At 40.0% G+C, this 26,345-nt stretch overlaps 1 protein-coding gene across 3 annotated transcripts in view; it reads left to right on the forward strand.

Moving 5' to 3' along the window:
- The first annotated feature begins 389 nt into the window (after positions 1-389).
- The window catches only part of OXR1 (oxidation resistance 1), a 239,046-nt gene continuing 213,090 nt past the window's right edge, over positions 390-26,345 (forward strand). For 2 of the 3 annotated variants that reach the window (XR_008211428.1, XR_008211429.1), the window contains exon 1: positions 436-496. The gene's annotated coding sequence lies outside the window, so the exon portion shown is untranslated. Of the gene's footprint in view, positions 497-26,345 lie in introns of all 3 variants that reach the window. The other variant, XM_052704675.1, reaches the window with a different exon arrangement.

The following is a 26,345-nucleotide window of genomic DNA, read 5'->3' on the forward strand; positions in this document are numbered from 1 at the left end:
TGAGGCTCCCGAGAGCCCCCCGGGGCCGCGCGGCGCCAGAGCCGAGCCGCGACCGTAAGCGGGCACGAGAGAGAGCGGCTCGGGGACGGCGCTACCCCACAGCCCGGCCTCAGCGCGGCTCCCCAGACACTGCGGGGCGTCCCACACCGCGAGGGGGGGGGGGGTCCGCGCATCGGGACGTCGCCCTCCGCCCCGCCAGCGAGGCCGCCTCTGCCCCTTTAAGCTCCAGCTGTTCTTTTCTGCGGCGCCTATTTTTAGCTCATCCTCTTGGTAGCGTCCAGCTCTGCCCCCTATTTCTCCGCGGCTCCCCCCCCTTTCTACCCCCCTCCCCTCGGTGGTAGGTTCCGCGAGGAGACGGCTCGGGGACTGAGCATGTCCGAACGCGCTCGGCAGCGGCCGCCGCGCCGGGGCTGCGCTCGCGCGCCGCGTTCGCCGGGCGGGAAGGAGAGCGCGCGGCCGGGGGCCGTGTGAGGGGGGCGCGTGCCGCCGCCGGCAAGTAAGTTGTTCGCAGAGCGGGGCGGGGGGCCGGGGCCGCGCGGGCGGTGGGGATAGGGAGGGGCGGCCGGGTCTGCCCCGTCCCCCCCAGTGAGGGGTCGTGCGAGGCGGGCCCTGCTCCCCCCTCGGCTCTGCAACTTCTCTCTGGTTGTCTTCGGCCCGGCTCGCGGCTCCGGAGAGGCGTCCGACGCCGTCAGCGCGGAGTTGCGGCGTTGAGGAGATCCGGGAGGTCGTGGCGCGGCGGGGGGTGCGTAAGGGGAACGCGCGGGGAGCTGCGGTTGCCCATAGGTGATGCGCTCTGTGCGCCTTTCAGTTCAGTAGGGGTGCAGTATTTCCGTGTGTCTGTCGGTAGCAAATAGCGACCCGCGTCTCAAGTTTTTCCCTCCGAACACGGGATCTCGCTGTTCAGTTCGATAAGGGCTGTGCTGTCGCCGTCCCTTCCGTAACAGCTCAGTTCGGATGCTGAGCGTCGCCGAGCCCGGGGGAGGCGAAGTTCCTCATCGGCTGCTGACGGCAGCGACGCTTTGCTTCGTTTCCTCTGCTGCCAAACGGCAGAGGCGTCAGGAGCCGCTCTGCTGCTCGCGGGAGGCTCGTTGTCGTCTCCGAAGTTGTACTAAAACGGCCAATTAATTTAAATGATTTAATAACAGGGAGAGGGCAATTTGAGGAGACGCGGAACGTTGCCTGTGAAAATGCTGCTGCTTGGCGGCTCGCTGGTGGCAGAACTGGGCCAGCCGGGGCCGGTGGGTGCCGGGGGGGGACAGCTGCCTTCTTTCACGTCCTGAGCCTCGTGTCGGCTGCTGGCACTCCGGGGACGGCTGTCCTTGTGCCTTGGTTTGGGTTTGATGGAATGTGCACAGGGACGAAACTGCACGTAAGCTGGAGTGTCTGCAGGCTGAGCCTCATCAAAATTTAGACGTGCTTTAAAGTAGTTAAAGACCAGAACCTGCCGACCCTGCTGTGTGTATTCAGTGTTCTGGTAATTAGTGTTACTACGATGTAGACAAGGAGGCTGCTGTGTGATTGTTTCTGCAACTCTTCCCCTCTCCCTAACGAAGCAAAAAAATCCCAAAGCAGCCCCCCGTGATAATAAGGTGGGATTTTATCTGTGGGTTTCTGGAAGCTGCTCAGTATGTGCGATTGGGATCTGACTTGCACATCAATAAGCTGCTGTCCTGTCAGTTCCATTTTTATGAGTATGCAATAATGGGGGAAAAATTGAATTCTTGAGTAGATGCCTTTTGCTTGCTGCACAAGACCATCAGAGAATGCAGCAGGAAAGAACAGCTTGTGCTACCTGTGTTGACAACAGGGGAAAAATAAAGAGAGAAATTTTTGTAGAATGTGATCTGCCATTTTATTTCTTGTGATTAGATTTGAGCTGCAATAATAATGGTAGGTAACTTAAAAATAAAATTGTTCAAAATGTTAGTAGCCTTCAAAGGCTTTGTTTTTAAAAAAAGGACTTTCCTTATGTTTGAGGAGTAATGATTTGTTTAATAGGAGGCATTTGTTTTACATTTACTGTTATGTTGTCTTAATACTTCTCGTTATGACTCTAGAGCTCATATAGATTGATAAATGATTTCAGCATCCTAGACAGGTAGGTACTTTCTGATAGTCAAAGCATATGCAGATAGAATATACACACGTTTTTAAGTTGTACACTTTCGTACGGTGTCTTTAGAGTCTCAGATGATTGTTCATCTTTTGTCCAGACTTCAGCCCAGCTAATAGAAAAGATTGTTGGGGTGGCAGTGGGATTACATATTAATAGTTGTGAAATGTCTAGCTAGCAGCTGCAGTGTTTGCACATAGCTGTTTCTCCCTTCAGGCAGAAAAATAATAATCTTTTTTCTCCATATATTTTTTTTTCCTTAAAAGCTTTTATTTCTCCACTGTTCATTTAATCTAAGGATATATCTTACTGGTTTTGCTTTTCTTTTTGTAATAAAGTGTGTCATCTCACCTTATAGATACTCATATGTACTTATGCCCCTAAGGTTCTGGAGGGTAACAGGAGTGCAGGAAGAAATGTTAAAATGTCTTTTTTAGAAAACGAAAAAAAAAACCCCAACAACTTTAATTTTAAAACCAAAAATCCCTGTTAATAATGCCATAGGAAATTTCATAGGCAATTGATTACTCTTTAAGGTTCATAGCTGGAGGCAGTAGTTTAGGATTATCAGCATTACCTGTCAGCTGTTAATTCCTGAAAAGGTCTCTTAACTTCCTTTTTGTTGATGAGCTACCATAATTTCTTTTTCACCCTGTAGTGAGCTACTGTTGTTCCTTAAGCTACTATAGTGAAAATATTCAGTTAAGTATTTTACTGGAACGCACTGGGAGGTGACAACCTTGCAGAAGCAAACAATTATTGCTAACAAGCATGGTTCAGTGTTGGGTTAGCGTGAGTTGCTGCATGTTCGTGAGTGGATTCAATTAGAAGATGCTGAAACTTTTGATGATACAACTGTGTACTTCAGTGTAGGATAGCTTTCTTCACAACTGCAACAGACACCCTTTGAGGTAATGCACTCTTCTTTGATTTGTGATCATTTGACATCAGGGGATCAAGAAAGAGTTTTGGTCAGGAATTGAACAGTGTGTGCTGGAACTCTTGGGGAAGACCTATGGAAAAGGTATCGCCATCTTCAGCTCATCAGAGTTGTGTGCCAGAAGCAGATGCTCACGTGGTGCACTGCAGCAGTGAGCTGTAAGTTATGTTTTCATTCTAGCACCTGTTCCTACCAGCTTTAGTCGAGATTAAACGTAGAGATGGAGCAGATATCTCCTTGATATCTCAGGAAATGTTATGGATATGTCAAACAGTTTCTGTCCATGATAGGAAGTTACTGGACCTTAAGGTCAAAATCTTTCAGATTGTGCAGAGATGTCTGTCACCGAGTGAGCTTATCTATGGCTGCAGCAGTGCAATTAGCAAGTTTCTCCTGTATGCCAGATTCCTGTCTGCATCTCAAAGGGATCTTGGCCTCCTGATCCCACTTTCTTACATTGCTCTAGAAAAACAGAGATAGGAATTCTATTTATTTACTTATTTTACTACCCGTTAAAGAAGGATTTGGAGAGGAAGAAAAAGGTAGGGGGAAAAAGAAAAAGAGAGAGGAAAAATATGTAAACCTGCGTTAAACTTCCACAGCTCTTGAACTGAGAACAAACTGGAGATTCGGCTCCTTAACTCGTAGGTGACAGGATGGGAAAGGACCATTCAGCTTCACTTTATTATTGCTCAGGAATACACTGAGGTATCTTTTTTCATTTGAGGCATTCTCATTTTATTGAGAAATCACATGAGGAGAGGGAGGCTAGAGACAGGAGCAAAGGGAAGAGAGGACAGCTACCCACAAGCTTGCTGTTACCCACAAGCACGTTCTGATGGCGTTCCCCATAGTCATGAACAGACTGTACAAAGGATGGTCCCTTCTGTGGGGGCTATGCAATATGTTATCCACGTAGTCCAGGGATGGCAACATGGAAAGAATAGATTCTGAGCAGAAGGATAAGAGGGTATAAACTCCACTTTGTTTTCTTTTTGTTGGATACAGTTGTTTTCAGGCCTCAATTGGTAAGTCTATGCCAACACGTACATTTCTGGTGAGCTTTTATTCTGGGAGGCTTTTTTGTTCCAGATGGGGAGTGTTTTTCTCTTTGGAAAGTTTTGGAAGCTTTTTGTTTGACTGATGTTTTTTAAAAAAGAGTTGAAACTGAAACTTTTGTAGGGGCAATAGGATTCCCCTAGCCCCAGCCATAGGCATTATTAACCAGTGGGGCATCTGTGGTGACTTCCTAAGGAAAGTTAGCACCCTAACAGGAGGGAAAGAACATGAAGTGGTCTTTAATGGTGAAATAGATGAATAGTGAATAGTTTTTTTTAATACTTTGCTAATAAATCTATCTGATCAAAAGTGAAAGATGAATGAAAGAGGAAATTCTGAACACTAAGCAAAGCATTATTTTCTTTCTTAATAAATCATTGCGATGCACAGCCTTGATCATGCACTGCGTATTCAGTTGTTGAATAACTGTAGCAATAATAAGCAGTCTCTATAAGAAGCATCTCTAATGCCCTCTCCTCAGTCTGAATAGCTTTCTAAGTTGCTTATACAAGTTCAAAGTGGAGCTGCTTACTTAAGCAAAACTTTATTTGGCATTGATAAAAATTTCCTGAAGAGGAACTTCATGTTTGGTGTTTGTTTTTTTTTTTCTGGAAACTGCAAATATATTGCTATTCAGATACTGTTGTCTGTTTATTATGAGTAAGAAATAAGTACTGTACCTCTTTTTGTTCCAGTTCTGGTGTTTCTATTTTGGAAAAGCAGAAAATAAGATGCTAGATTGTACAAGGACTTTAACTGAAGTAGTTAGCAAAGGAGGAAGTTTTTATCATAGAATCCTTAGGGTTGAAAGGACCTCTGAAGGCCATCTAGTCCAACTCTCCTGCAGTGAACAGGGACACCACAGCTAGATCAGGTTGGTCAGGCCCTGATCCAGCCTCACCTTGAAAGTCTCCAGTGCTAAAGCAGGGATGTAGTTTTATGCAATATTTCAGATTTGTGGAACTACACATTGTCTTAGTTGGGTTTTCAGTGGGGTCACTGGCAGAGCTTAAGCTATGTGAACAAAATCAAGACCTATTCTGTGGAAGATAGTAACCTTCTTGGTGTGTGAGTAAAAGTCTCAGTCATACAAGATCCCCTGTATTGTATGCATGTTCTTCAGAAATCAGTGACCAAAGAGTGACACTTTGGATCAGCCTGGGGTATATCCAGTTCATCTCTGTGACAGCGCAGTTCACATCTGTGTAGACATGGACAAGTGATACATAGTACAGAGCTTGGAGAGCAAAGTTGTGGCAATTTGTATCTAACTCATAGCACCTCTCGGAGAGACAAAGTGTTACCCCTACTAGTGTAGGCACTCGGTTCCATGGTACTACCTGTGCACTTTCGTTTTGAAAGGTGGTCTAGCAGCTACCTTTACCACATCATACGATGCTAGGAGCCATCCTGTCTGTCTTCAGTACAGGAACTCTTCCATTAAAAACAGAGTCCGGAAAAGAAATGTTAACACATTCTGTGGCTGCTTAATTTATGTCTATTCCATTCTTATACATATACTTTGAACTTGCTCTCTAGAAACAGGAGGAAAAGAATCTGCTATCTCCTCTGCTCCTTTGTATAGAAAGCTTTTGAGACACACAGACATTAAATTCATGGGTAAAACATAGTACACTTAAGTATTCCTGTGGATCATAAGTTTCCAGAAACCTTTATAAAATACGACGTGCATGGAGACAACACTTTGATACTATAAATATAGGCAGAACTTTTTTTTTTTCTTAAGGCATAACACAATCAGGTTCTATGGAGGCATGGTCTGAAATAACAGCAAACACATTATTAGCTATTCCTTAATCTAACCATTGCTGTAGAAATGCTTAGTAATAAATAATCTTCCTATTTCATAAATAATGCAGGACATACTAAAATGTTAGTATTTATAGTCACTTCAGTGAAATTGGATTCACTTTTGAGTTCCTACATTTCCTTTGCCATTTTAAATTATTAATATTGATATAGTTCAGAAATAGATATCTATATACTGTCGATGTAGAAATAATCTATTCAGTCATCCGTATCTCTTGTACTTCAATTCCAAGGTGCCTACTATGTGCAGTTGCACTGGAGAGGCAGGACATCCAGGCTGTTGACAGGAGCATGTTCTGAAATGATAACTGATGATTGATACACCACAACTTCTCAGCTTCTGAGAAGAAAAGATGCAAGAGCTTTTAAATCCCTTTTAGAGAAGGAAGCAATTTGTATCCAGGACTAAAAACAATAGTAACAATGAAAACAGATATAATTGGAATCAAAATACATTTGCTTGTTCCACTTTTAATTCTACTTTGAATCTTATTAATCCCTGTAGGATTTTTCAGTGTTCTCTCTCTGGCTTTATGTTTATATTTTTCTTACTCCCTTCTCCAGGAGTCAGGCTGAATACTGATTGCATGGAAGTATTATTACCAGAAGCCTAATGCTGATTTATTAGTAGCCTAATCTCACATCTAGATCAAACTGCCAAGACCTTTCTGGTACTATTTGAATATTTTTCAAATAATTGCACTGACTTTACATGTGGAGTTGACCAATGGATAGAGGCCCCACTCAAGGCTTCTGCTGACTGGTTAATTTTTTTGCTGTGGTCATTTTCTTCATATGCTAGTAAGGATGCTAGTAACAGGAATTGACTGGTCTGTTTGGAACAGATGACTTGAAACTTTTCCATATACCAGCTGTATATCGCCTTTTTTTTCCCCACATTTTTTCTCTCGCTGAGGCCTACCTCATCGGAAAGCTTTTAACGTGAGTTTATACCTCACCAAGAACTGAATTACTTAGACACCTCTAGTGTGGGAACAGTAGAGTAGTCATGTGAAAGAAATTATGAGGAAAAGTTTAAAGCAGAGCTAATGTTTATTAAAGCTTCAGTGCTCAATTGACTACTATTGTCCCAGTGTCTTCCTGTATGCTGCATATACTTTCTGCAAACTTTCTATGGTGGAGCATGTATTTACTTGTAGAGGGCCATGTGCCTTCAACTGTTTTTATGGTAATAGTCTATTTTATTTACAAATTTATCAAATGTCAGGCTTTGAATATAAATTTTTTTTTTTTTAGGTGTACCTGCAATAACAGCTGCTTTACATTCTTTTCCAGCGTAGCCTCATGTTTTCTTTATCCTCAGGATGTTTTGGGTCTAAAGCAGTATCAGTGTTGCTGTGTGGCACCGCGTCTGAGGGTGCCTCCAGGCACGGCTTTCCATCAAAGCATTCCCTTGGCCAAAGGTCCCCGAGGGCACAGATTGCTTCCATGGGTGTGCTGCCACATCTAAGAAGAGAGGGTCAAGCCAGACTTATCCAACATTTGCACTTAGCCGCTGGCAAGAGTTATAGAAGTGGTAACTGAAAAAGTGGAATTTTGGGTATATTGTTTCAGTTCTTAGTATCTACACAGCACTGAATCACTGTGATGTGCTTGGGGTTTAGATAACATTCTAGAGCAAGCATCCTAACTGAAATGCTGGGTTGGAAACTGCTGTCCTTTGAGCTGAGTCCCATGAGAGAGAAAAGGCTTTGGCTTTCTGAGCAGGTTAGAACTTGGATGGGCTTCCTGGACGAAGTTTTAGGGTTGGTTGCTGTGAAAATCCAAATGAAGTTGAGATTGGAGAGTGATGATGGTGATGGATTTGTAGGTTGCCTGGATAGGACCTGGGGAAGAGGAGAATGACATTGGGCAGGTGGGGTAATGTGCAAATAAGCAGCCTGTGTCTTGTGACAGTATGCTTTTAGGGAGTCTAGATGGAATCCAAAGTTTCTGATCCTTCCTACAGTATTATTGCATTTCAGGGAATCTCATTTAGTGTCTTATCACCTCATAGCCCCTGTACTTCTCCCACTTACCACTGTGAATTGAATTTAATTAAGTTCCACAAAGGTCAGAAATACCAGAGCTAAAGCAGCTGTCCAAAAGATGGCATTTGAAACAGCATTCCACCGAAGCTGAGTTTCTATGTTTCAAGTGTTTATCTTAAAATATAGGTAGTACTAGCTGCACAATGTACTATGATATGAAAAGATGAGTTTATATTAGTTCTGTGGAATGCTCTTACACTGTGGTTCTGGTCACCTTGGCCAGGCTCATGGGGAAACTACTTCAGTGCCATTAAGGTACTAGAAGTTGCAGAGGAACAACAAAGATCATAGCAGATGTTGAATATCTCATCTGTTTGGTCAGGAAATATCTTCTCACCTGTTCTGTTGGTGTTAAACAGTGAACACCAAATTGGCTCACCATAGTTCTGTCACCACCCCCTAATTTTGCACTAAACCAGCATTGCAGACAAAGCTCAAAAAAAAAAAAAAAAAAAAAAAAAAAAAGAGAGCTCTCCATATCTGGGATGAAACTTGACCTGTCTGAAGCTTTAAAGGGGAGATAATAGAAATATACATTCCCACTAAGAAATACCAAGAAATAAACAGTGTGTTTTGCCCAACTTTCCAACTTTCAGAGTACTTTGTAGGGATGTGCCCTAAAAGTAAGGGGGGTACTGCTGACGATGTCGGGACCCAAGGGAACAGCATGGAACTTGCTGAGCATTGGAAGAAGTCTCTTCACCAAGAGGGTGGTGAGGTTCTGGAACAGGCTTCTCAGAGCAGTGGCACCAATACTGACAGAGTTCAAGAAGCATCTGGACAGTGCTCTCAGAAATATTGCTTGATTTTTGGTTAATACCTTGTGGAGCCAGGAGATGAACTGATCCTTTTGGGTCCCTTCCAACTGGGGGTTCTGTGTTTCTAACTGTAGCAGAGGCAGAATATGAATCTGTTACTGCTCTTCCTAATAACTTTTAACTCTCTCAGTCATTTCTGGTAATTTTTGTTTCTCAGATACACAAAAAGGCAGAGTTCTTGGAAATGACGTGGCAGCAGGCAGTAGGAATGAACTGTGTAAAGAGAGAATTACATGTTATCCTATGTGACTTTCTTTTGGGGAATGTGGGAGACCAGCGGCTGGAACCCCTGGGCTTTCATCAGTTGAAACAAATGAAATTCTGAGGGAATCTGGCAATTGGCATTAGTAGGAAGGAAGTCGTTCCACCTCCGTGAAATGTGAAAAGATTCCTGTCATATGTTTTAAATTCTTATAATAACTGCTAATTCCTTTCCACTTTCTAATTCTTCTTACTGGTTATTGTAATTGTAACTCAGAATGGCAGGAGTACCTGTTTGTTTTGCTGTCTATCTTAGTGAACTTAAGAGGAAGAAAAAGACAAAATAAAACATATTTTTAAGAACTACTGTTCCTTTATTTATTCAGTTTCCTTGGTTACGTATTTATGAGGGAGAATTTCTGACCAAAAAAAACACCGACAACCAACCAAACAACCCACCAACTTTCAGTATCCTCTCATAGCTTCAACATTAATATGACTTAAATAATTGTGAATTATGAGGTAGAGTTTTCTAATATAATTTTAAATGATAATAGACATTTTAAATGCCCACAGTCATCCTGAGTTTTTTCTTCTTTTTTTTTTAGCCATGCCTTGTTTTCTAAGGTAACCAAACTTACTAAACAATCTTGTGATTTTTATTTCTTTAAAAAACATCTCTTTATATATTGTAATACCCAATCATGTTGTAGCTCAGTTTTCCTTATTTATTTTCCAAATGAGTACCTGTACATCAATCTGTAAATCTTCAGCATAAGAACTAAGAGCAGAATTTGACTTAGAATAACTTCTTCTGTCAAGCACAGCAACTTTTGTTTTTGCTTGAAGATGTGCAAATATTTTCAAGGTGAATTAACTGCTGTTTGCCAGAATGAGCTGGATTTTGTGCTGTGCAAAGACAAAAGCAGAAGTCATCGTTGTGCTTTAATGCATACATGGTAAAACAATCCCTTCATTTAAGTGCATGAGTATTAAAAGAATTGTAAAGAATAGTCTGGGGAGAAAAAAATGTGGAGGCAAGCTTTCTGATGTGTAAATTAATATAAATTGTTCCAATCTACAGAAATACAGATTGGGATTGTGAAGCTGGTAGAAGCAGCTTGTAGTTTTCCAGATGCTCATACCTGACATTTTATACTGCAGTGCTCGCACAGAGCACGACGCAAATTTCAGTGAATCAAGCATTCAGTTTCCATGCCAGGATTAAATTACTCAAGTTTGTTTGGAGTTCTGGACTGATGCAATTTTAAACCACAAGTGTTTTGTCATGTATCCTTACTCAGGAAGTTTCTTGTTCCATTTATAATAAAAATTGAATTGTGATGAATTAAGATTATGACCATATCTGAGCTGCGGCGCATCTGGACCTTGTACTTTTTTTTCCTACTTAAAATACGCATAACTGATTGATTTGGACAACAGCTGTTATTGTCTGCTCTTGGTGCAGTGTTATTTACACATAAACACCTCTCCAGTAGGCAAAGAAAGGTAAAATTTCCTCCAAAGAAACCAGACTGAACATCTACTTCCCCACTTTTGGCTAAAAATGCAGCACTATTCTTATAAAGACTTCAGTCCATAGCCCTTGAAGACACTGTCTCCACACATACAGCTACTAAGCTGTGCAGGAACATTTTTAGGAGAAGCATGAGAAATGGTCGTTTTCAGTAGAGGAATATTAAAAAGTAAGTTTTGTGACTTATATTCATTAACTGCATTATATATTTATGTGGCCCAAGACAATTTCTCTTCAGTAAGTGTGGTCCCGACATATCAGAAGGTAGAACACCCATGCTTTAGACCATTATATTCTAGTATTGTTAATAGGCCACACTGTTAACACTTAAAGAAATAAATAAAATTAGTGATGAGAAATGTTTGTGAGACCACTAGGAAAGCACTTCAACAACTATTGTAATGTGTGGGGCTCGCTGATATAAGGCATGGCTCGAGTATGTTTGGTTAGAGCTGAGCTGCAGGAAGAATATTTAATTCTGTGTTTACATTGAAGTGTTATCAAGAGTTTGGGACAGAAGTTTACAGAAACACTGGCTCTGTTATAAAGTACTATGATGAAATTTATGCCTCAGCTTGTCTTTTGTTGTTCTTTCCTCCTTGCGCAAGTTATCTGTATTGGAAGTTCTGCTTTAGGTTGTTTTCTACTGACTGGTGCTGTTGTTAGAAATCTTTAGTGTGAATTTATGACCTAAACGAGTAAAGCCATACAAAACAACAGTGCTTTCTTATTGAAACCGAAACATTTAACTCTAAGAGAAGACTTTACTCTGTGGGATCTAGAGTCTAGAACAGAGCCATAGGAGATAGACTTAGGTTTTATTTTCACATATGGAAGATGATGGATAATTGTCCTAAGTTAACTCTACGAATCAAAGGTGGTGAAAGAGGTTCTTCCCATGTGCAGGATCAGATACAGTGCACTCCAAACAGCTTTTAGCCATGAATGGAGAGTATTTTACCTCCTGTTCATCAAAAGGGAAGCAAACGTGTTTTTTAACTATAAAAATTAATATATATTCTTGTCATCTGCCTTCTGGTTAATCGGTGACATGGAACTAGGCATGCATGCTAGCAAGGGTACTAATCTGTATTACTATTTTTAATGTGATAGCACTTAAAAACACCAGGCTTTTTCTGATGCACTGATTTTGTGACTTTTACATGTGATTGGCCATTAACCGCTGTTCACTGCAGTGGACAGAATGGATGCAAACCTACTGTGGATGGAACAGTGAGAAGGCTGTGGAATGGCTCGCATTGGTTCTGTGATACAAATCCTTGAGTTCTTCAGTGTGTTTGTTCTTCTGTGGTAACAGGCAGGATGTGGGGAGAAAAAAATGGCTTAAATCATAGAATGGCTTGGTTTGGAAGGGACCTCAAGGATCATGAAGTTCCAACATCCTTAGCACAGTGGGGTTGTCAGCCTCTAGATCAGATATTAGATCAGACTGCCCAGTGCCCCATCTAAGCTGGCCTTTAGCACCTCCAGGGATGGGGCATCCGCAGCTTCTGTGGGCAACCTGTTCCAGCACCTGACCTGACTTCTCCCTGACATCCAATCTAAATCTCCTTGCTTTTAGTTTAAAACCGTTCCCCCTTGTCCTGTCGCTATCTATCTGTGAAGTAAGTTGATTTCTCTCCTGTTTATAGACTGCCTTAAAATGTTGGAAGGCTGCAATGAGGTCTCCCTGCAGCCTTTTTTTTTTTTTTTTCCCCAGGCTGAATAAACCCAGTTCTTTCAGCTTGTCTTCGTAGGAGAAGTGCTGCACCCTGCGGATCACCTTCTTGGTCCTCCTCTGGATGCTTCTCCAAAAACTCCACCTCTTTCCTGTGTTTGAGGCCCCAGACTTGGAGACATACTCAAATCAAGCTCTTACACAGTAACATTTTGTGTTACTTCTTTGTTTTGCAACTTTCAAGTAACTTTGCTGTGCTTGTCAACAAAATAAACGTTACAGAAACAACGCAAAAAAGCTTGGTTCTCTTCCAGTTTGTTTAATTCCTGCTAAATACTGTTTATATTTGGAAAGGAACAATCCTGAAACATTCCAGTTACAGTTCAGACCTTTTGGTTGATGGCACTGTTGATGACACTGGGTGAAAAAAAGTGAGTAGGCAGTAGATTTGTTGTGATGGTTGAACTGCTTATTGTCTCATTAAGGTGTTATTGTTTTCACTTCCATTTATTTGTGGTGGGAAAGGCAGATTTAGTATTGCGGAGACAATAGCATTTCCAGTTTCTTGATTGTAGTCCTTGCTTAATGCTCTTAGCATAATCATTTTTATAAACCTGTTCCTTTAATGTATCAATATGGGCCAAATTTATCTCTATGACTCAGCAGCAGTTATAATAATACTGATGCAGACAAATGCTTCTCTTATTTACAAGACTGTAATAGTGAGAGTACGTTTTCTGTATAAAATACAGAACCTACACCGATGTTATATAAATATCCTCTGACAAGTGTTGAAATTGTATTTTAATTATGTGACAGTGCTCTGCTTTTGTCAGTTCCCAAACCTCCCCAAATAGACCTGCATTTTGTAGTGTAATAAAGGCAATTTATGTCCTCATATATTCTGTTTGGATAGTGGTGAGGTTGTCACTTTGGAAAGAAAACACTGTCACTGTCACTCGTCTTATGCCTTGAATCGCTTTGCAGGTGCCACTGCTGACTACCACTAGAAAAATGCCTGATATAAAAAGTATGAGATTACATGGACTTTACTGCTGGTGGTCATGGTGCATACCTGAAACAGAGTAGACAGAGGAATCTGCTTGTACACAAACATACAAAACTTGAATTACCTGTCAGATGAAGGTGAGAAACTAGTGTGTGCATCCTGCCAGGTGGGAAAACTAGTGCCTTTAACTGTAGTTAGCGGGATTAAGATTATACTGTATAGTTTCTCTGAATTATAAGAAAGGGAGTTGAAATGCTATATTAAGAAGAGGCACTAAACAAATGACAGAATGCTGTCAGGCATTTAAGAGGTGAAGACACGTGAAACAGGCACTCTCCTGTGTTCAGCCTGTACCTTTCAGGATGATACTTTTCCCCAGTTCTGAGTGGAGATCACAGCTAAGAAGGGTAATGAGATAAGCCCATCTTGGCTAAAAAAAGAACCTTAGCTTGGTACTAAGTCTGAGGATGAAGCTCATGGAACTGTGCTTCGGACTTTCACCTGGAACTGCAGAAGTGCATAAAAACTGGTACTGCAGAAGAGCGTAAAAACTGCTCTCCTGTTTGTCTGATGGGGTCTGGGGGTTCTGCATCCTGAAACCTGCAAAAGTTCCAGAGTGGAAAAAATCATGAAGAGCTTTCCTAGTTCAAGAAAGAGTAACTAAGGGTTTTTAAGTTGGTATTTAAGGGAAAATGGATATTGGAAATCAGTGATGTCTTCGTGATCTCAATTCCACTCTTGGAACCCTAAAAGTCAGACTTCTGAACAGTGGACTGAATGTCCAATGTCATTTTGATAGCACTTGAGCAAGTAGCACAGTTATTATTGATATCGCTGCATGTACAGAGTTGAATATAACAGTAAAAAGCCCAAGAATAGATCTCTTTCTTTTTTTTTTTTTTTTTTTTTCATATAGAAATAGTATTAATTTCTATATGTGCTGGTCTCAGTTGGGACAGAGTTGGTTTTTCCTTCACAGTTTCAGGTATGATGCTGTGCTTTGGTTTGAAGAGAAAGCCAGTGCTGATAATGTACTGATGTTTTCATTGTTGTTGAGCGATCTGATACAGAGCCAGGGACTTTTCAGTTTCTCAGCTTCTCGTACTGCTCTGGCAGTGAGGAGCACAATTTTTTGGGAGGGGACATAACCTACAGCTTAAACTAGCCAGAGGGATAGTTCATACCATAGGACATCATGTGAAAAAAAACTTGATGGTAGTGGGAAGTTGGCTGGAGGAGCCATCATTGCTTGAGGACTGGCTGGGCATCCGTTGGCAGGTGGTGAGCAATTGAGTTGTATGTCACTCATTTTGTATATATGCATAGTACATGTATAGGTAATTATCATAACTGTTATTCTCTTTTCCTCATCTTTTATTTGTCTTAGTAAATAAGTGTTTATCTCAACCCACGAATTCTATTTTTTTTTTTTTCCTGATTCTCTCTGCCATCCTGCTGGGAAGGGGGAGTGAGTGAACAGCTGTGTGGTGCTGAGCTGCCTGCTGAGTTAAACCATAAACACCGTACTAATAATGACTTGCAAAAAAAGAAAAAAAAAATAGAATATTAAGAAGCAACTAAATACTTCTTAGAACGAAAGTGAGGAAAAATGTCAATCAACTCCAGCTTTATTAGAAAAATATGGACTGTGTAATTGGCTTTATTAAGAAAGGCATAATTAGATCCAATTTTATTGTTTTTTCACAGTTGAAATGTCCTATGTGAGGATTTATAAATCTTAAAACTCTGCAAAGCTCCAGTACAGGCAGCAGATGTTTTTTTTTTTCTTCTTGTTGATTTTAGGGTATTATCAGCACTCGCAGCTACCTAATCCCAAACCCATTTTACAATTGAATTACTTGCCATTTTCATGATGTCTTCCCATGAGGTTTCTCTGAGATCTGTCTTTCCAATTACCATTTGCTGTCTTTCAGCACTACTTTAATTTTGAAATGCAAATGTCTCTGGATCCATCGCAGTTCATTTCAACCTCCTCTCTATTTCCATGCAATTTTCAGTCCCAAATAATTCTGAAGATTTTTCTCAAAAAATATGATTGGTAAAATACACTGAAATGTAAAAAGTATTATCAAGCATCTGGTGTTTAGAGTTCATAGTTTCAAGCTTTTCTGAAAAACCGAAAGAATGAGACTGATTTTCTTTTGAATTGTTGCTGGAATTGAAGCTTTACAAGGAATTTTAAGGAGTTGGGGCTTTAGGAAAGTGTTCACTATCATGACATGAATTTTTTTTGAAGTAGGAGAACTAAAATACTGTAAGTGAAAAACGTGTAGTGCTTCAAGCTTATGTCATTTATCTAATTTCGTAATTACCTGGAAAGTAGAGAAACCAAAAGCAATGCCATTGAAAGATTATTATTTTTGGCTAATCTCCTGCAGTGCTATTCCCAAAGCAACTACAGGTTGGCATGAGTTGGGAGGAGCCTGAAAGATTGTCTGCTTCCATCCTCCAGAATTGAAGTTGTTGCCCTTGGTTTTTCACAGTGCTCAGTTCCTGCTGATTTCAGAAGTTCGAAATACTTTCTTTGCTGAAGCCAGTAAGGGCTGTGTTTAGTATGGCTGAAAACCAGATGGAAGGACGTTTGCCAGAGTGTTCATAAGGCCTAATCTTTTAAGGCACCATCACTTAATTGCTGTATTAGCTAGCTAATGACTAAATGAGGCTTCTGCTCCTCTGCTTTTCTTTGCCTTTCAGTATCAGCTCGGGAAATTATTTTCTTAAATGTTTTCAGATACTCACTGAGTGTCTGATTTTTCGGTGTAAGTTTGACCATTCTCCATCTTTCTATCTCCTTTGGTTGATGTATCCTGCTTTTGAATTTCTCCAGCTGTGTTCTTAAATTTCCCGTGTTCCTAATGGTGAATCTGATGTTTCTGTTTTGTTTCTTCTATGGTTCTTACCCAGTTACTTCCTTGTCAGTGTGGATGACATTTTTTCTGCAGTATCTTATTTGACAAAGTAAACCTGCATGCTGGTGAATTTTATTTGGTTTTATAGTGTAATTTCTTCTTTAGAGTGACTTTCTGGCATCAGTTTGATGATTCAAGAAGCTTCCTCCTGCGTACAAATTAGTGGAGAGCTCACCTTACGGACTTTTGTTGGGAAGTTTGATAGATTATTATTATTATTTTTATTTCTTGGGAGTTCTGGAGTCTTTTTTTTTAGGGAATGGGCTGACATGGGTATTTGGGGTCATTTGTTATACAATGTCTTTCCAAGTTAATCTTTGCAAGTGCTCAGGGTGAAGAATGTTTTAGTGGGAAGAAGTGTTTAGTACAGCCCAAGGTGTTCAGCTGTGTTTAGGTATGCATGGGTCTGATTCTGGCTGCAAGATGTGATGCTGCTGTTATCTGTTGCGTTGGGAATGCTGTGTGGAGAAGATATTAGCCCAAAATTTTATGCTGGTACAGCTTGTTTGGAAGTTTTGTTTTGGAGTGAGACTGATTGATTAGAGGTATGTTAAATGAAGAGGGACTTATATTTGGATATGGCCATGTACTTTCAGCGTTCCATGTCCTATTTGTCATATCCTGCATTTGGCTGTAAATTAAACATATTTATCTTTAGTGGATTACTCTCTTTTCTTAAAATCTCTTTCTTTCTTAAGATCCAGTTAAAATAAAGTACTTTGATCTAGATTTCTTGCAAATTGCAAATTGTTGTTTAATGTGAGTGTAAAAGGTGTTTTTTGGTTTTAGTTTTAAATTGCAGTTCAGTTGTCAGATAAGGTACTGCTGCCTTTTTATATGTAGGTTTTGAAAGTAGTTATTTTAGTGTCAGTCTTTCGTGAGCAAATTCTCCCAGTATTTAATATTCTTGTCATATTATAGAGGATCAGTTTGCAATATTCTTGGAGGGAATGGTTTCTTCTGCTGTCATTAGATTAGTCTTGAGACCTTGTTTTCTAATTACCAAAAGAAACCCTGCAGCATAATTTCATATAGGGGAGAAAAACTGGGAAAAAATGCACAGCTGAGATAAGGCAAAAAAAGCAAAGTTCCTGAGCAGCATCTTAGAGATGCTTTAACGAGTTGCAGGTTTTCATTTTAGATTTTACTTTTGTTTGTAAGCTATTTAGAAAGAAGAAAAGATAAGTCCCTTTTTTGCAGAAAGAATGATCTCTCCTTATCCCTAGCCTTTCCTTGTGTATAGCTGCTGCAGAATGCAGTAGCAAGCTCATACGCATGTAGAAATAAAGAAAAAATAGTTATTATAAAGATAAACATGAGAGTCAAAATGTGGTGCTCTGTAGACTCTGGGTGACCTGTCCTCTTTCATGCCAGTCTCATGGGATGTGATTCATATTTTCCTTTTTCAGAGCTTTTCCATTCTCTCTTTTTTTTAAAAAAAAAAAAAATTTTTTTCCTTCCTTCATGTGAGAAATAATTACTTCTGGCAGGGATGCCTGCTGGGGGCCTCTGAGAGAAGTTGTGGGCCCAGAAAGTGCTCCTGCTGCAGTGACTACAGATGGCATGCAGGTACCATTACTTGCCATCTGAGCCATTTTGTCTCTTACAGCTAATCTGTCTTTTATCTTTCTCTTGTACCTCATCTTTTTTTATTTTTTTTCCCCTGTTTTGTCCCTTAGGGACAAGATGGGAAATGTGTTTTGTCACAAACCAGATGACGTGAACAATACTTGTTTGCATTCTCTTACCCATAGACATGCTAAGGGCTTAGAAGGAGTAACTACTGTTCAGCATATTCAAAACCAAAATAAATAGGTAAATTAACTTTTTTTCTCAATTTATGTCTACTTGTAGATACTGAGCATTTCATATCTATCGCCTTCTGCCCCCTTAATTTTAAGCAAGTGTCTCAATTCTAAGAATCATATTTGGAGCTGTGCAAAGCAGAATTTGGAGCAAAATGGAGTTTCTGGTGGAAGAAGATACTTATGGGAGGTACTGCTGCAAGGAGGAGACACCGCAGGCCCGCTGTGGGGTGGCAGTGAGGCAATCTGGGCAAACTGGTCATGCTGCTGCTTGCTGTGTTCACCTTGCTCTGAGCCACTCAGTGAGATTCACCACAAACCTAACTAAATGATGTGCTCAGTTATGTTTAGACATTTGAAAATGAAGATTCTGTTCAGTTAATTCACTGCTGGACAAAGGGATTTACATACGATTTCGTATAGGTACAGGTTCATGTTGAAATGTGTCTTTTTCATCCTTTTGAATTCACTTTAACCAAAATATGAGACTGTAAGTGATGGATCCAGATAGATGAATTGTGATTTCTGTGTGCTTTGTTTAACAATGGTGCAGGCATCTTACTGTAAATTCAGGAAATACATAGAAAAGCTTTTTCTTAAAGTTACACTGCTGAAAAGAAGGAACAATTTATGTTCTCTGGGCATGGGGTTCTTTAGCTATGTCATAGTGATGAACAGAAACTCCAAGTTAATCTGACTTAGTAAGGAGCTTCCAGAATCGCAAGTTAGCAGATTCATAATCTGACTGTTTGTACACGCATTGACCTTATTTTTTGTGGATGTGCTTCATCACTATAGTTTAGAAGAGCCTAATATGTTTTCCCCATTGCCTAAATTGCTTAAAAAATGGAAAACAGGCCTATCTGTCATATATTTCCTCATGTAACTGCATTATGCCTCAGCTGAAGACGGAGTGCTGTTTTCACATTCTTATGCAATGCTTTTAATCCTGAGTGATCAACGTCCTTTGAGAATTAGAACATCCAGTCTTTTCATTGCTCTTGTTTTCACAGGCACACAGTACACACACACTTGTGCCACTTAGAAACTCCCACTAGAAATAAACTGATTAATAACAATCTGTATTTGAGGGCTCCCCTGCCGGACCTGTTGTCTTTTTAATACTTTCTATTCTTGTCTTTATTATGCAAAATAAATTGTGTTCCTCGTTTAGCTGACTAAGAAGAGATGAACACAGAACTCTTAAATTCTACCTCTTTAAAGTGCTGAATGTTAATTGGATTTCTTGCTAGAAGCTGCCTTGAGAAGCAATATGACTTTAGTATAATTGCTCGAAAGTGAAACGTCTGCAAAGCTGAAAAAACATCAAGTAGGTTTGTTTTATAATAAGGTACTTGTCAAGAATTAAAGTGATTAATTGTTTATTTGCCACAGCAATAGTATTTTACATTCTGGTGGCTTGTGTCCTCAGTTTTTCTCAGAAAAAGCATCAGATAAAAGTTGAAGAACATCTGAGAAGTGGGAACACCCGAAAATTCCTCCTTTGAAGTACACTTATACATTATTTCTTTTCTGATATTAAGCTGGTAAAAAAAAAAAGATGACAGCTTGGGTAATTCAAATCCCATTTTTTTTCCAAGATAAGGCCAAATTTCACAGACTGCATCTTTCTGCATTTTCCTAGACCTAGTTTCATGCCCTGTCAGTCCTGACTGTGCGTGTGTGAGCAGCGTTATACTCTATCGATGCCTTGATGGTATTTCTGTTACATTTAGTACTGGAAGTTGGATGCCTGGGGGGGTTTCATATTTCCTGCCACTCAAGATATCAGCGCTGTGCTGTGATGGGATGGTGGTAACTGTGTGTGCGAGCCCTGCTCTTCTCCACCTTTTCCATTTATGTGACCTTTTGACTTTAAGATTTAAAAAATGTCAAAACTGGAGGCAGGTACTTAGTCATTTGTTCCATCCAGAAATGCTGGCTGCAGCCAATTCTCACCACCTAAAGAAAAGGAGGCCATTTACACTCATTTATTTTAACCATAAGTACACCTGAAGCTGACTGAACAGCAGATGTCTGGCTAGCACCTGTATCTGAGCAGGTTTTAATTAATTTTATACCCATTGTGCATTTTTTCCCCTCTTGTTCCCACACAGAGATTGATAGATAGACTGCTTAATGCAGGAAATTTAAGAGTTTAAAGAAGAGGAGAATCATATTTTCCTATCTGGAGATTTTGAGGTAGTGTATTGAATTGTCTCAAATGATGCTTTCCTTGCAGATCCACCCACTCCTAAACAAGACTTACTGACAGGCTCCAGTTTAGATCTGCACCTGTGGTAAAGTGAATACACTTTACTGTAATCCCAGTGGAATTTCAGGTTTGCGACGCCTCCCAGGACCTTGCAGGAACTGCCATATTTTTTCACCCGTTTTGGATTTCTGCATTTTACCAAAGAAAAAGCCTGGATCCTGACATTTGGAGAATTTCACTACTATGAAGATGGCATGCAGAATGGCATCTCCTGGCACATTGCTTTTTGTAACAAGTTGACTGATCCTCTGAAAAATGCAGCTGAGCAGCTCCGTACCAAATGAAGCATCTGTCTCTCACTTTCTTTCTGGCTTGGCTGTGTGCCTCTTGCCTTCCTGACAACAGCAGAGCCCTGCTTTGCTCGAAAAGACGACCAAGACTTCTGGATGTGAACCATCAAAGAAGCCATTTTGCATCTTGCCTTCAGGTGGTTTAGTCTCTCAGTGAATCTGTCCTTGCTCGCTGTGGTTGAATGCCAAATGCTGCTGTTTAATTCACGCTGAACAGCATCATAGTGTACTGAAGGGCATAGAACTATTTATAAAATTAGGAGCAAATCTGTGAGTTTAGTTTCAAAATCTGATTTAATGTGGTCTGAAATTCAATGAGGTTTAATGAGAAATTGGAAAACAGGCATCTTGCAGACCACTATCTTTTTTAACACAGTCACCCACCCACTCCAAAATACCTCTGCTGGGAAATTTACAGTCTGTTCAAATTTGACTGAAAATACTCTGCCGCTGCCCACTATTCACAGACAAGCTTTGACTCTGAATGACCCCCTTTCCTTTATGAAGTGATTGGATTATTATTATTATTATTATTTTTTCCCATGTAACTGTATTGACTATCACTCTGGGTAGTTCAGCTTCCCAGATGCTCTGAATAAATTGAAGTAAAACATAAGTTCAGTGACAGTGATAATTGAGCTGCTAGTAATATAAGGAACTGGAAGACAGTTTGTAATGTGTTAAAGTCATGGGTATTTCCTGGGTATATCCACTTCCTATTTTGAGGAAATTAGACATCAGAAATGGCAGTTAAGGAGAAATCTGTAGGAGAGAGGTAAGCAAGCAATCACCAAATGAAAACCAAATTGTGGTGGGAATAAACCTGCATGATACAGAATGGGTATTTTTTTTTTTTACCTGTGTTGAGGGCTAAAAAGAGAAGCAAGACATTCTGCTTTCTTCCCTCCTGCTGTTGCTGTAAACACTCACTTCCAGTCACCTCTCCCTAAAACACTTTTGAGTTTTCAGGCATTATCTTACACGTCATCTCTCTGTTACATGCTGCCTTCCCCACTGAGAAACTATTACAGCAAAGGCTGCCCACTGTGATGAATGTTGGCTACCCCAGGGCAATGACATCCTTCCTGACTTCACTTGTGGGCTGCTGACTGTGCCTTCCAGGAGACTTACAGGAAAGATCTTAATAATAAATTGCTTCTCAATTTTACTACTTATTCTTAGCTAGTGGAATAAATATAAAAAACTGACCTGAAGGAGAAGTGTTACTTTTTATTGTTGTGTACAAAGTAACAACTAATATAATTCATTTTGCCTACAGGCAAGAAGGAACTATTTGCAAATTAGGATGAGGAAAAATGTTTCTGTGTTCTTCCTCTACCTGGTGATTCTTCCTGTAGCTTAAGAAAAAAAAAATCCTTTTAGCTTCTAACCTGTGCATGGTAGCTTCAAGCTGCTCATAAATTAAAGCTGCTCAAGAGTTCTCAGTGATCAGATTTTGATTTCCTGTCACAGACAAAATGAAGCCCAGAATGCTGTATTTAGCTTCTAGGAATACTCTTTCCATGTCTGTTGGTAATTGCAACAGCTTTCTCTTCTCCAGGTTAAACAAGCCCAACTCTCTCAGCCTTTCTTCATAGGAGAGGTCCTCCAGCCCTTTGAGCATCCTCGTGGCCTTCTCTGTACCCTCTCCAACAGCTGTATGTCTTTTTTGAGCTGGATGCAGTAATGCAGATGGAGCCTCATAATGACAGAACAGAGGGGGAAAATCACCTGCCTTTTCCTGCTGCCACTGCTCTTTTGATGCAGCCAAGGATACAGTTGGCAAATTTAACATTTCTAAAGTGAAGAAGTTTAAATAAATTATAGACCTTAAAATTAAATAATAACTTCCTTTAGTGTCTTTGTATTGATCAGAACTTTTGTAGCCTTTGCTGTGACCAATGGATGTGTTCAGTTCAATCAAGGACTCTGTTTAAGCAGGAGAGAGGCGTGGGTATTTCTAATATGAAAATAATTTGCTTAATATGTTATTAATAAATCTTTTGATTTGAAATGCTGTATGAGCTGTTGATTCCAACAGAAGGAATGGTTTGAGAGGTATTATAATAATACTCAGATTTAACTCATGGTGTCTAATTTTCTAATTCATTAATCACTAGAATCATCACTGACATTTCTTCTAACTTATTAGCACAAACCTTCACATTAGCAAATCTGTTCTCCCATTCTTTTTTTTTTGACTACAGTCAGTTTTTTTGGTAGCTTTCTTTGTTGTCTGGTGGGGAAATCCGTTGGGCCAGGCTGAAGCGATCACTGTTCTTGCCGTTGTGTGATTCAAATCCTGATTGGGAAGAACATACAATGTGAATGCTCAAAAATACATTGAGAAAAGAACAGTGAGAAATGAAATGCATCACCTGTTCCTTCTGATGGCCACAGGGCTGCCAGAAAAAGGTATGGTGTGCCAGATACAGACCTTGGCAAACCCTCATCTACTCAGCACTATACAGAGTCTTGCTTGTTGCTGTCTTTCTGGTCACAGGCACAGTGCTGTGGCAGAGGGTGAGGATCTGACTGTCTGGGTCTGACTCTTTTCCAAGTAAATGGAAAGCTAGAACAAGTTCATTGAGAGATTAAAGAGAAGGAGCTGTGTCAAAGAAAACTCCATCTTATATTCTAGGTGATTTTCAGAGCTTACCTGAAGCTTCTTTACAAGGAGAGTGGTTAGGCCCTGGAACGGGCTGCCCAGGGAGGTTGTGGATGCCCCGTCCTTGGACGTGTTCAAGGCCAGGTTGGACGGGGTCCTGGGCAACCTGATCTGAATGTGTACGTTTGGTGGCCCTGCTAGGCAGGGGGGTTGGAACTACATGATCCTTGAGGTCCCTTCCAACCCGGGTGATTCTGTGATTCTGTGATTCTGTAAAGAGGCAGCAAAATAATTTCCATCTGTTGTTCTCTAACATGGTTTATTCCTATCAGCTCTTAGCTTGAGGTCAGTGAATGTACAAGAACATTGCAGTGGATCCTCTTATTCTGTAAGACAGTGGACATGATGATGGTGCTAAAGCATGCTGCATTCAAACCACTTGTTCTAGCTTAATGTTGAAGACCCTTCCAGCCCAAAGATGACTGACAGACTAGGTATTTTATATTTTTTAATTGTTATTCAAGCTTTGAATCATACGAACTTGGTGTTTACTCTGAAATACATAGGAAAGAGGATGAAAAAATCGCACAACACATTAGTAAATTCTTTTTGAGAAATGTGATGTTGTTGGAAATTGTTGGATTTTCAGAATTTACAAAAACACATGACAGAGTGATGATCTGTGTAGATGTTGTGGGGAAAACGAAATCTGAGAGATAGATGAACAGCAAGGTAAATGTTAGCCACTGATGTAGACTATTGAAGAATATTAAACTAGAATATACAGCCAAGTTTACCTCATGAAAAGTAATAAATACTTCCTATTTTACTTTGTTCTGTGCAGAATACTCTCTCTGGTTTTGGCCATCTGTGTCAGGAGGACACAGGAGGAAAGAGAATCTGAAGTCAGGATAACACACCCTTTAGGAAGAATCATATTCTAAGTTGCTGTTTAACTTAGAATAGAAACAGGTGACTCCTGAACAGTGCTCCAGTATGCGAGAACGCTATTCTGAGAAATAGGGTAAAGTTCTCTGTGTTTACTGGTGAAGGAACAAATGGCAATGAGCTTTGCTGGTTGCGAAGAGTATTATTTTCAGGGAAAGGATTTCAGACGTTTAGGATTACATGGCAATGTTGCAGACAGTGCAACCTTCCACATTGGAGTGTTTAAGAATAGGTCTGTCAAACAGCCATGACATTGTTGAGCACAACTTCTGTGGAAGTCCTTAGTTCTGAGGTAATCCTCTCTCAATCCTTTCAGTCTTTGCTGACTTGATTTGATGGATCTTCTAAGAATTGTTTCTTCCATGAAAGCAGAGATCATTTTGTAACTTGTAACAACTTACACTGAATCCTGTTCTGCTTGCAAAGATAATCAGTTTGTTGGTCTTTGGAAGTGGAAGGTCATTGTGTGACTTCAGAATGGGAAAAGTGAGAGGGAAATTAATGAAGAATCACCTTGAGCGGCCACAGCCATCTATGGGCCTTTTCTGTTACGATAAATCCTCCTTGGCCTTGGCTGTGCATGGTAGGATGAATTCTGTTCATGGTATTTTGAAATCTTATGCCAAGAAGTGAAATATTTAAGTTATTTACAGAAATTGAGATGCAGTCTTTGGCTTAAGGATTGGTAAAGAGTTCCTTTACAGATCTTGCCCAAAAGATTTTGGAGTGACAGAGCCTATAGTCTGCAGTGCTCTTAGATCAGATTCCAGCTGAGAACTTTACTGTGTAGCAAGCTGTCATCTTCAGAAGCAGCAGAACTGGAAAACACAGCAAAACCTGATGCTAATATATATAAATGGTGAAAGGAAAACAAGGGATTGTCGATATTATCTTTCCATTTTTGTATTTATGGCCTTAAAAATATGAGATAGAAAGCATTAATGCAGTCAAATGGCAGTGGGATAACCAAGATGATTGTGAATGAAAGGAGTTTATTTATGCTGATAATATAGGAATGAATAGATAGACATGCCAGCTGATCAGGTGAGACAGTAAATTAACTGTCTGAGAAGAAGCACTGGTAACACACTCAGGAAAATCTGTGTTATTATGTCTTGGGTTGCATTCTTCTACATACTAATGACTAAGCGTAAATAACTTCCCATTGTACTGAATAAACATCATTCTTTTCATTTTCTTTCCCTTGAATATCACAGAATAAATAAACTGTAAGTGCTTGAGTGATTGTTTAGTTATACATTCTTGTGCTAAAATTACTATTTTATATCCTTCTGCACAGTCAAGTGACATCTTTTCTTTAGTTTTAAAGAATTATCAATGAAACTTCAGTTAAAGCGTAAGTCAGTATTGTAGCGTTAGTTTAAAAGTTGAAGCATGAAAAGCAGAATCTACATATTTTTAAGATAAATCTACTATTGCTATTTTCCACAGCATCTTTGATAAGGTAGAAAAAATGGATCTCTTTTCTAACTATGGTAGCTATTAAACTCATGTGCTTGATATATTCTGCTCTGTCTGTCCATGTCATACTCCCCTTGGAATTAGTCTGGCTAACTGCAGCCAAAGGTCATCGTCATCCTCCAAAAGCTGCTGTTTTTGTTTGAGCTCGTGAGAGATTTGGGTCTGTATAATCCTGTTCCCTGTTTCTTGGCAATAGTTGATCACATTTAGCTGACATCAGTTTATTCTGAGGCGAAAGAGTTTTTTCTCTCAGTGCATGTGAAATACTCAATTGAACTTTAAGTACCCATGCCTTCTATAGTGGTGAAAAAGAGTACAGGAAAGATAACACTTCATTGCTTTGGTCCCTGGAGTTGTTTCATCTCTTTCTCTCTCTCTCTCCTGCCTGTAGAGTGACATACAATTCTTGCAGTCCTCTACTGCTGTTAATTTAACAATGTTATATTTTGTTTTCAACATTAGCAAAAGAGATGTGGAAATCTGATAGTGTCTCAGATGGCATTATCAGGTAGGAGGTAGGAGTGTTTTCTAAACTCTTGATGCTATTAATTTTTCTGTGTGAAATAGTCTAAGAGATTGCTTCCTTTCTGTGCAGATTAAAACTCATATTCAGAATACCCTTTAGGACTAATTTTACATAAGGTACAAACATTTCTTAAAAATTTTAAATGGTCTTTCATTATCACTTCAGAAGCTACGACCTGGATGTTATCTTTGGCTTTTAAGTCTGCTTAAGAAACTACTATTCCAGAGTTCACAGCTTCTCTACTT

This window comes from Tympanuchus pallidicinctus, unplaced genomic scaffold (assembly GCF_026119805.1).
Source record: "Tympanuchus pallidicinctus isolate F22 unplaced genomic scaffold, pur_lepc_1.0 scaffold5, whole genome shotgun sequence".
Taxonomy (NCBI): domain Eukaryota; kingdom Metazoa; phylum Chordata; class Aves; order Galliformes; family Phasianidae; genus Tympanuchus; species Tympanuchus pallidicinctus.